Source organism: Jaculus jaculus, chromosome 19, assembly GCF_020740685.1.
Source record: "Jaculus jaculus isolate mJacJac1 chromosome 19, mJacJac1.mat.Y.cur, whole genome shotgun sequence".
Lineage (NCBI taxonomy): Eukaryota > Metazoa > Chordata > Mammalia > Rodentia > Dipodidae > Jaculus > Jaculus jaculus.
In genome coordinates, this window is record NC_059120.1 from 31,865,685 (window position 1) to 31,877,744 (window position 12,060).

General features: G+C 41.2%; 1 pseudogene; it reads right to left on the reverse strand.

The window, feature by feature from the left end:
- Window positions 1–567: 567 nt before the first annotated feature.
- LOC101617447 lies at window positions 568–1,466 on the reverse strand (annotated as a pseudogene).
- Window positions 1,467–12,060: the final 10,594 nt, after the last annotated feature.

A 12,060-nucleotide genomic window follows, 5' to 3' on the forward strand; every position in this document is an offset into this window, starting at 1 on the left:
TGGATGGAAGAATTATTTAGTGATTGTTGGTCTCTTGCTTGTCAGATTTTTAGGGAGAGCTGTACAACATAATTTGAGAGATGATGGATTCCTGTCAAGATTAGAAGTCCAAGATAGGCAGGAACTGCTGGATTCAACATGAAAGATGGCTTTTTTTTTTATATAAATTTTGTTCATTTTTTATTTATTTATTTGAGAGCAACAGACATAGAGAGAAAGGAGGATAGAGGGAGAGAGAGAGAATGGGCGCGCCAGGGCCTCCAGCCACTGCAAACGAACTCCAGAAGTGTGTGCCCCCTTCTGCATCTGGCTAATGTGGGACCTGGGGAACTGAGCCTTGAACCGGGGTCCTTAGGCTTCACAGGCAAGCGCTTAACCACTAGCGAGATGGCTTTTTATGGAAAAAACTGTACTTGTTTCTTGAGAGGAAAAACCTGACAACTCCTTTGCTTTTCACACTTCAGGGCATTTCCTACAGTTTCATAATAACAGCTTCACACACAAAGAGCTGCTTGGTCAATAAGTTTATTGCCTTTTTGAAAAATAAAATCTTCATAGAAAATTGTTTTAGTTCTCAGTAGTCCGTTCCTGAGCTCTGAGGAACCTTGCCTTCTGTTGAGTGACCTGATCTTTCTTCTGGGCAAGAGACATTTTGGGACGATTCCACCTCTTATTTTTAACTTCTCTCTTGGGTTTCTCACAGACTGGACTCTCTCGTACAGCAGCATAGGCTTTCTTATACATCTCCATCATGTCTGGAGTGAGGCTGTTCTTTATGTACTGAGAAAATTGTTTCTTGTACGCATCTTCATCTTCTTTCATCAGGCAATGCATATAATCTGCAACATTCTGACCCATGATGTGTTTCTGGTGTATTTCTGCATTGACCTCCTTACTCTCAGAATCATAACCTGGGAAGCGTTTGGTTCTGTGAGGGATAGACAACCCTCCATCCACAGCTCCCTTAAGGCCCCCAAAGCTTTATTGCCAGTTGTAGTTCTAGCAAGGCTTGCACCCAAACAGCAAGTGAAGGCACCAGGCTGGCCATCAATGCTCTCCACATTGTATTCATCTCCAGTCACCTATACTTGGCCTTCTTAGATCTTGTCCATGCCAAACCTACTGCGAAGTCTGCAGGCCAGCAGCAGGCCAGTACAATAAGCCACAGCATAATTTGTTAGGCCAACTTTCACACCATATTTTGGCAATTTGTGTGCATATGCTGCACAGACTGTCATATCCCCTTCTATATGGGCATAAGCAATCTGACAAATGATATCTCTGTTAGTTACACAAACAGTCATCCTGTATTGGGGTGTGTTGTACTTATTTTTGTCTTGGACCACCAAGCGTTTGCGAGCATAGTAGTCAGTTTTACCCTCTCATCACCTTCTAAATTTCACTTGGTATATTTTAAAGTAGGCCTTACTCTTGACAATTTTAACAAACCCCATCCTGTGAAATAGAGACCTGCATCTGTGGCTCTGCAGGGACCTGCAGGTGGAGCAGTGTTACAGGGGGAAAAGCTCACTATTGCTTTTGAATGATAAGGAAATTCCAAATATACCTGTTTGATACTCAACAAGTAACTGTCAAGTTGTTCTGACTCTTAAGCAAAGGAAGCTAGGAACAACTTTGGTATAGAAAACATTTTTTTAAAGTATTTGTAGAATTCCAGCCAAGATGGCAACTGCCTAGCTGCGCTGCAGATCCTGGAGAAAGAAAGGCAAGACATTAAGGGTTCACTGGGTCTTGTAGGGGAGAGCAATCTCCAATAGATTGCCAGTAGGAGGGCACAGATGGGGAAAAAAAGGGAATCGCTGATTCCCTCATGGGCAGGTAGCCCACCCTTTCCCCCAAGTAGCCGCAGTATCCAAGGTGCCCCACCAATTGATCCCTGCATGTGGAAGCTAAGATTGCTCCACCCATTTGCTCACTTACTGTTCCAGCCATCACACATTCAGCAAGTACAGGCAAAAACAGGGAATCGCTGATTCCCTTGTGGGCAGGTAGCCCCCCCCCCCCCCAAGTAGCCACCATATCCACGGTGCCACTGCACTGATCCATCCCTGTGTGTGGAAGCTTAGACTGCTGCACTTACTCTCCGGTCGCTGCACGTTCAGCGAGCCCAGGCCAATAGCAATGGCCATGCAAGCTCAGACTGTGTCTGTCACTTGTGCCAGCTCAGGTGCCATCTCCTTACCTTTCTGACATGGGCTGTCCGCCATTGTGCTGTTGTGGGGGAGTGCAGACTGCTTCCAGGTCCCAGTGTTCCCCCGCCAGAGTTTGGGCTGCTTCAGTGCTTGGTGCCTTAATGTCCCTCCTAGCAGGAGCATAGGCAGCTTTGGTGCATAACCACTTTGAGAGCTCAGGCAACTTTGGCGCCCTGGCCAGGCAGTAGATCAGGCAGCTTTGGCAAGTGAGAGCCAAAGCCTAGGCTGCTTGGCAACTGCCTCAGGCTGCCTCAGATTCCCATTGTGCTTGAGCCCAGGCTGATCCATCCACCTACGTGCCCATACACTGTGATGAGCAGACCACAGAGCAAAAGAAATAACATGAAAAATCAAATGCAAGAAAACCCATTAGATCACCCAGTCCTACAATAAACATCTCTAATAAAAACATAGAAGAGTCATTAGGATCAGAATAGCAAAATGAAGCTATGAGCAATGCAACCCTGGCCAAGCTACTGGCAGAACTTGCAGAAAAGCAACAAAGGACCAATAATTGTGTGGATGCTGCCATCACTAAACTAGACCTAATAGATAAGAAAATGGAAGGAGTTCAAAGACAGTTAAGAGATTTAAGAGAGAGTGAAAAAAAAAAAGACCCCAAAAATCAGCTGGCCATGCTAAATTAAGACATAAAGAAATGAAAGGATGAATTCCAAGAATCATTAAGAAAATCAGAAAATGATGTGAAAAAGGAGCTTGACAGAGGGATGGAAATTATACATAGAAAAGTAGTAGACAATGCAAACCTAATTGAACAAGTCCAAAACTCTAGAAGGTCTGCAGAATAGAGCAGTGGAAGATAGAAACTCTGATCTGGAAGACAAGATGGAAGAAACAGTTTGAGAGTTCAAAAATTTTAGTAAGTGCAAAAGTTCCTGTGAACAGAACATGAGGGAATTGTGGGATACACTTAAACGTCCTAATATCAGGATCACTGGAAGACAAGGAGAAGAAGAAATTCAGACCAAAGGCATGGAGAACTTATTTAGCAAAATAATTGAAGAAAACTTCCCCAGTCTCTTAAAAGAAAGGCCCATAAGGTACAAGAAGCCAACAGAACTCCAAACAGACTGGACCAAAGGAGAAACTCTTGAAGATACATTGTCATTAAGACTCTAAACATTGACACCAAAGAGAAAATCCTTAAAGCAGCTAGGAAAAAACAACACACCACTTTCAAAGGTAACCCAATCAGAATTACTCCAGACTTCTCAATGGAAACTCTGAAAACTAGAAGGGCCTAGAATGAAACACTGCAAAGTCTAAGAAACTGTGGCTTCCAACCCAAACTACTCTACCCAGAAAAAGTATCCCTCATAATAGATGGTGAAAGAAACACTTTCCATGACAAAACTCAGCTTTACAATTATATGAACACAAAACCAAACCTACAGAGAGTATTTTAGGAAATTCTCCACAGAGAAAAATAAATAATCAAACTTAAATGCCTACAAGAAGCAGATCACAATAACCAAACTCAGAATAGGCACAAAAATCTTCAAAGTCCATGAAAATACCAACCCACATATACTATCACAATATGGCAGGGATCAAATCAAATCTCACAGTCATTACCTTAAATATTAATGGCCTTAATTCACCCATCAAGAGACACAAGTTAACATGATGGATCAAAAAATAAGACCCCTCAATCTGTTGCCTTCAAGAAAACCACCTTACCACTAAAAACAGATACTTTCTCAGGGTGAAAGGGTGGAAAACAATATTTCAAGAAAATGGGAATAGGAAACAAGCAGGCTTAGCTATATTAATATCAGCTAAAAATAGACTTCAAACCAAAAATAATCAAAAAAGACAAAGGTCACTTCCTACTTATCAAGAGAATGATCCATCTAGAGGATATTACAATCATAAATCTATATGCACCAAACACTGGGGCACCACAGTTCATAAAACAAAATATACCTGACAATAAAACAGAAATAACCACTAACACCATCATAGCTGGGGACTTTAATACACCATTACAGTAATAGACAGATCATCCAAACAGAAACTCAACAGGGCAGTAAGAGAGCTCAACAAAACCATAGATCACTTAGACCTAACAGACATCTAGAGAACTTTCCATCCCAAGTCCACAGACTACACATTCTTCTCAGCAGCCCATGGAACATTCTCTAAAATAGACCATATACTGTGTCACAAAGACTGCCTCCACATATTTAGGAAGATTGACATAATTCCCTGCATGATATCAGATCACAATGCTATATTGCTAGAAATCAACAACAAAAGACTCACCAAGAATCCCAATGGCACCTGGAAACTGAACAGCACACTTTTAAACAATAATTGGATAATGGATGAAGTAAAAAATGAAATTTCAAAATTTCTAGAATTGAATGACAATAAGAACACATCATACCAAAACTTATGGGACACAATGAAGGCGGTCCTCAGGGGAAAATTCATAGCAGTCAATGCCTTCATAAAAAAGACAGACAGTTCCTAAATCTTACCATCCACATAAATGCACTGGAAAAACAAGAAAAATCCAACCCAAAGAGCTCCAGAAGGAAAGAAATAATTAAAATCAGAGCAGAAATTACTGAATTGGAAACCAAGGAAACAATTAAGACAATTGACAAAACAAAGAGCTGGTTCTTTGAAAAAATAAACAAGATTGACAAACCCATGGCTAATTTGATCAAGAAAAAAAAAAAAAGAGAGAGAGAGAGAGAGAGAGAGATACTTCAAATTAACAAAATTCAAAATGAAAAACGAGAGTTTACAACAGACATAAGTGAATTGGGAGAATCATCAGGACTTATTTCAAAAACCTCTATTCTGCCGGGTGTGGTGGTGCATGCCTTTAATCCCAGCACTTGGGAGGCAGAGGTAGGAGGATCACCATGAGTTTGAGGCCACCCTGAGACTACATAGAGAATTCCAGGTCAGTCTGAGCTAAAGTGAGACCCTACCTCGTAAAACCAAAACCAAACTAAAAACAAAAACAAAAACAAAAAAAAACCTCTATTCCACAAAACTGGATAATGTGGAGGAGATGGATAAATTCCTGGATGCATACCATCTATCAAAGCTAAACTCAGAGCAGATTAATCTCCTCAATGAACCCATCACACTCATGGAGATTGAAAAAGTATTTAAAAAAGAAAAAAAACCTCCCCCAAAAGAAGAGTCCAGGACCAGGTGGCTTCTCAGCTGAATTCTATCAAACCTTCATGGAAGATCTCAAACCAATCTTCCTCAAACTGTGCCACACAATTAGAGAACAGGGAAAGCTACCCAACTCCTTTTACAAAGCTAGTATCCCCTTAATTCCAAAACCAGGTAGAAATGCCACAAGAAAAGAAAACTGCAGGCCTATTTCCCTGATGAACTTAGATGCAAAGATCCTGAACAAAATACTCGCAAACCGAATCCAACAACACATCAAAAGCATTATCCACCTTGACCAAATGGGATTCATCCTAGCAACACAGGGATTGTTCAACATAATACACCACACAAACAAGGTTAAACATAAAAGCCACATGATCATTTCAATAGATGCAGAAAAGGCCTTGGACAAGATACAACATCACTTCATGATCAAAACATTGGAGAGAACTGGAATGGTTGGTTCATATCTTAACATAATAAAGGCAATATATACAGCTCCTAAGGCCCAAATAATACTTAATGGAGAAAGACTGGAGGAATTCCCATTAAGATCAGGAACAAGACAGGGTTGTCCACTCTCACTTCTGCTTTTCAATATAGTACTGGAAGTCCTAGCTCAAGCAATCAGACAGGAGAAGGAAATAAAAAGGTTACAATTTGGAAAGGAAGAAGTTAAGTTAGCTCTATTCGCTGATGACATGATTGTATATGTAAGAGACCCGAGAGATTGCATCCCCAAACTCCTGAAGGTGATTAACTCCTATAGCAAAGTAGCAGGGTACAAATCAGTAGCCTTTCCATATGCAAATGAAAAAGATTCAGAGAAATAGGGCCATGGTCCCATTTTCAATAGCTACAAAAAAAAAAAAACAAAAACAAAAAAAAACCTTGGAATAACTTTAACCAAGGAAGTGAAAGATCTATACAGTGAAAACATAAAAACACTCAAAAAAGAAATTAAGGAGGACTTGAGAAAATGGAAAGACCTCCCATACTCCTGGATAGGCAGCATTAACATTGAGAAGATGGCAATCCTACCAAAGGCAATACATAGATTTAATGCAATTTCAGTTAAAATCTCTACAGTGTTCTTCACAGAGATAGAAAAAATGATCTCAAAATTCATTTGGAAAGGCAGAAGGCCTCGCATATCCAAACATATCTTCAGCAAAAGAAATACCTCAGGAGGCATCACCATACCTGATCTAAACCTATATTACAAAGCCATAGTAGTAAAAACAGTATGGTACTGGCATAAAAACTGGACTATAGACCAATGAAATAGACTTCAGGACCCAGACTTTGGGTCCAGCAACTATAGCTACTTGATATTCGACAAAGGCCCTCACAATATAGGCTGGAAAACAAAGGCCCTCACAATATAGGCTGGAAAAAGACAGCATCTTAAAAAATGATTTAAGAAAACATTCAGAAGTTGTTATCTTTTGCCAATACTCAGCAGTTTTTGACATACAACCTCTTAGGTTAGACCCAACCTCTTAGGTTAGACCCAGAATTAATCTTCTGGTGACCCAGCTAAATCCTGAATTTATAAGTCCAAGTCTTTAGACTAAGGATCAGCAAGCTACGATGTAAGAACATTCTGGAAAAAATAAAACACAACAACAAAATGAATATGTTACAAAGACCAAATGTGGCTCAGAAAACCAAAACATCATTTTTCAATTAAGGGGGGCGGGGAAACAAGTTCTTTACCGAAAAATTTTACCAAACCCTTTTTTGTCTAGACCTTTAGCCCTTAAGTTGAACCAATTTGAGTTTTCTTTCTAGTCTTTCAGTTATCACTAAGTAACTTAGTAGATAGAAATGGAGTCAGTTTTGTCATTACCTTGCCAAATATTTGATACAGTTTTCTCATCCATAAAGTAAAAAATGCACTTGATCTGTGGTGAATATTCAGGAAGGTTATGAAGATCTTTAGTGCATTTGTTTGATTCTCAATACTTCTAACTAAAGAAGGTACCCCTTATGTGACCCTGCCCCCTCACCAAAATAACCTCCAAGCAAGAACAACAGCAGTTGTTGGCTGTACATTTATTTGGTGAGAAGCAAAGCTCTCCTAGGGCTGCGGAGCCTGTGCCGAGAGATCTGGGTGAACGGGAAACAAATGAGTGCGGAGGGGTGGGAATCACAACACTTTGGGTAAGGAAGAAAAGCAAACGGTGGCCCAAGACATTCAAGGCTTCTCCACCTCACAGAGAAGGGTACCCTAACATTAGAACTCTGCTCTAGTACCTGGAGGAACCTTTACTGGCCTGTTATGTCCTTTGTCCCAGTTCTGGGGTATACCTAAGCAGCTCAGTGCTGGGTTTTGAGTCATATGGGAGGAAGTTAAGTTAGATATTCTTGTAGTATGTGGATGGGGCAGGAGTACCAGAACAATTTGCCCAAACATAAAGTCCTGAGAACACAAAGCAGGAGAAGGCAAAAAACACACATTAAGTCCAAGTCCCAGGGAAGACAAACAGCCCTTTGAACTCGGAGGGGACAGGGGTCAGGAATTATCCACAGAGTAGGAGGAGACCCCTGGCAATTGCTGTCTGATAGATCAGCTGGAGCACAAAGTACTGGATACACATTTGCAGGGCTGGTTCATAACAGGCTGGGAGCCAAAATTTCATCTCTACATCTTCATGTTATTCTTTTCCAGGAAAATTCCTTCTCATCTTGGTTCCTTTAAATAGAACACCCATCAGAGCAGTGCCTTTCCCGTAGTAAAAATTAAATCTTTGTGGAAAAGAATTGAAGGTCGTTGTCCATGAGGCTGAGGTTAGTCCGTAATCTCCATGGAAGATGTGATTTACCTTAAATTACACCACAAACAGTAAATCTCATTTTTCTTTGCTGGACTTGGTCCAGAAAATTGCACTCTATATTTTCCTTTCATGTTCATGTCTTTAACATTGCCTAGTAAGGTCATTCCCAGGTAGCAATGGATTGTGAGGCAGGAAACAAGAGCTGATTCTTGGCTCTAGCACCAAATCATTCTGTCATTCAGGACCCCTGTGTAAGCTTTGTCTGATTCTGCTCTCAATTACTCCGTATTAAAAGTGAGAATAGCAAATTATCTTCTAAAATCATGAAAATGATTGCTCAGGTCAGTAGGAGAATATTGTGTATTTCACTGATGATCCCAGGAACAAAATCTCATACATGTAAAAGCAATTTCTTTATTGTGGAATTGACAAGTTATAGAATCTGAATTGGGAAATTCATTGTTCTAGTATTTGAGAGGGTGTGACTAGTGTTCTAAAGACTGGCTATTCATAGCTGACATTGAGTGGGACTAAACACTAGCAAATGAGCAGGCTGTTGAAGGAGGTTGGAGTAAACCCATAAAATATCTTAGGGAATTCTAGTCTTGGCTCCAGCTCAAATCCCCTCTATAGGATTTCAAAGTCTGATGTGAAACTCTTGGTGTTAGAACTGGCACTGATACTTTCCTGAGATCCAGCTGGCATGCACGAGTCACTTCTGCTCACCACACAGGGAAGACATACTCTCAGCATGCTCTGCTGAGCCCAGGTCTCAGCCAAGCCAGAAGCTCCACTGAGCACTGTTCCCCTAACACTTAGCTCAAGAGTACAGCATGGGCACACAGTGAAATATGTCATGCAGATGAATGTATTTGCTCTGCACTGCTGAGGATTTGGGGGGCCTCCATTTATTCCCTCCTGGGACTAGAAACAACTCTGCAAACATAACAGGAACATTTTGTGTGCACCCAAAACTGCAGAGGTACCCACAGTAACAACAATAACAATTACTATACTTGATAAATATGCTGTGGTTGTGTTTTACATATTTTGACTTATTTAGCCTTCACAAAAATCTTGGGAAGTAGGCACTGTGACTATTATTCCCATTTTAAAGAGGAAATAAGTGAGGCCTAAAGGTTTGCAGCTTACCTTAGTTAGAATGCTGGGTGATCTGAAGATAGACAGTTTGACTCCAGACTTCCTTTAACCACTCAGTTGCCTTGTACTTCAGGGAAGCAGGCTCCTGGAGAAGATACTGCTTTGTACATTGCCATTGCTTCCTTCTGGCCAATTAGCATGAACACAAAGCACTGCTCAGCTTCCTGATGCCCAGGATAAATTGGGCCTGGCAAAGCAGTAAGGTGTTCATAATCTCTAGACCCACTGTAGTCAGTCATCATCAGAGAGCAGGTCTGTTGGCTCTGACCATGCTGATGAGGGTGCACAGCCACCTCACACATTTCATCAGCACACTTCCTTGACAAAGGCTAACAATCACTGCCATTCCCTTGCTGTCAATTTCCAAGCACCTACTGTGTGTGAAGAAACTCAATCTCAAGAGTACAAAGCCAGAAATGGGTGAGACATTTAATCCAACCTTTCATTTCACAAATGTAGAAACCGAGGCAGCTTGCCAAGGTCACAGACTGCTTAGTGCGCTGTGGAGCACAGCTTTGAGGTCTCCCAGCAGCAATCTCCTATGCTTTATCTATGCTGCATTCTATGGTGGGCAGTGGCAGTGGGGGCACAAAGAGCCTCACCTGTTCATTGTTGAGTCTCTTGCTGCTTCACCATTGCACTCAGTGGCTGTTACTCCTGAGAAGACAAGTCCAGGCATGTGGGGAAAACAGCTCCCAGCCTGCACACAAAAGAATCCTCAGAGAGACATCCAACCCTACCATCCCCCCCACCACTTCTTACAAAACTTAATTAATCATGTTTGCATCTGGATCCAGACAAGACAATAGCAGGGGTGTGTTTTTGGTTAGGAATTGAGGCTGCATTCACAGAGGAATGTTGATTAGCTAGTGGTCGGTATCATTTTTCATGCCTTTTTAAGTTACAAAAAATTTTAATATCAAAGCATTTCTCCCTGCACCGCATGTATCTATTTCTCATAAGTGCATTCTGCTGGCATAATTTTCTTTTCCTTCCTGCAGGCTCTGTTTATGAGATGATCCATCAGGTTGTCTCAGAATCTCTATCCAGCCCTTCAACAACAAAAGATGTTCCAGGTGAGCTGTGGGCTGCAAACCACAGCCTCTCCTCATGTGGAAGAGGAAGAGGAAGCATTTCAGGCCAGGGAATCTGCTGTCATTGATCAAAAAGACAACAGTCGCCCACTGCACAGATAGCAAGCTCTCTCTGACATGACCTGAGTCTTCACTGCAAACATTGCTGAAGAAAACAACTGAATCTCCTAGAACTGTGGAGGATGAAGCCAACCTGAATGCTAAAATCCAGGTTTTCAACTCTGCTTTAAGAAACTGCCCTCAATCTGGAGAAACCCAATGCAGGAAGCATGTCTTAATGTGTACAACATGCCCATGTGTGTAGAACATGTCAAGTCACAGATGGTAAGTCATGGCAGACAAGTAATGTTGGAAATATGTGGCAGAGCCTGAAATCTGCCTGCCTGACCAGCCCTCCAGCTAGAGTTACCATTAAGACAAGGTCAATGGAGGAAACACAGAAGACAAAGACCTTGACCTGTCTTTTTCTTCCATCTGATCATGGTCTTTTCTGCTCAGTTTCAAACCTTGTGCAGGCACCATGTATGCAGCTGACTGAGGGGCAACAAGCACAAAATGTACTAAAGACGCTCAGGTGCAGGCAAACCTCTTTTTTACTTCACCTCTCACCAGGTTACTCTTCACCACTTCCCTAATGCAGAGATGGGAGGGCTCATTATAGAAACAGGACTCTAGAAGAAATCAATCTGTTAGAATCACATTGGTCTTCCAAACAGCTTGGGTTAGCTGAGGTAGCATTTGGCTTGATCTGAATCCAGCCACATTACTCCTGACTTTGGCAAAGAAGGTCAATTGTGAGTGATTGACCTGGAGACCCAGAGTTTCCTGGGATGACCAAACCAAGAACTCACATTCCCAGAAATCAATCAATTAATTAGTTTTTGTTCAGAACATAAGAGGCCACTTGCAGGCTACACATTGTTTTAGTGGTATGCTATCTTGGTCTTATGTAGCCTCAGGCCTCACCTTTGGGGTTATTTGGCTTTGGTTTCTCTCTTGTCTCCTTACTCCCCAGGTCTCTTACATGGGAGTAGCCCAGACTAAAGTAAATGTTGCATTGTAAGTAGTCCTAGCCCCAGAGAAACCTTGTATTATCTGAAGCATAGGTGAAGCAGTGGTAGCAAACTGCCCAATGCCAATGTTGTTAAATAATGATGCATTACAACATAGCCACATTCATTTGTTATAATAGTGTTTATGGCTGACTGTATGCTATAGCAATATAGTTGAGTAGTTGAGACAGAGTATGTATGGTCTAAATATCCGGAAATGTTTATAGTTTGTCTCTTTACAGAAATAATTTGCCCTAGTATAAAAGATTCTCCCATTTCTAAATAGAGAACCAATGGTCAAATAGGAAATCTACTAAGATTTCAAATTTCTTGATTTTCCCCCCTCAATAGCTAAACCACAGACAACATTCTCATTAGAAACATGGTCCCTATGTTTTATTTTTAATATTTTTAATCTTTCTGATTTCTGACTCCTAGTGGAAAATTTCTAAAATATCATGTGGCTGTGACAGAAAGCAAGAAGGATAAATGTCTTGAAACTTCAGCTCCAACGTGAGCTTTAGGAATCAAGGGTGTCTGTAGGCTCTTAATCTAGGAACTGATTTGAACTCAGAATGGTGATCCTCTTCAGTTA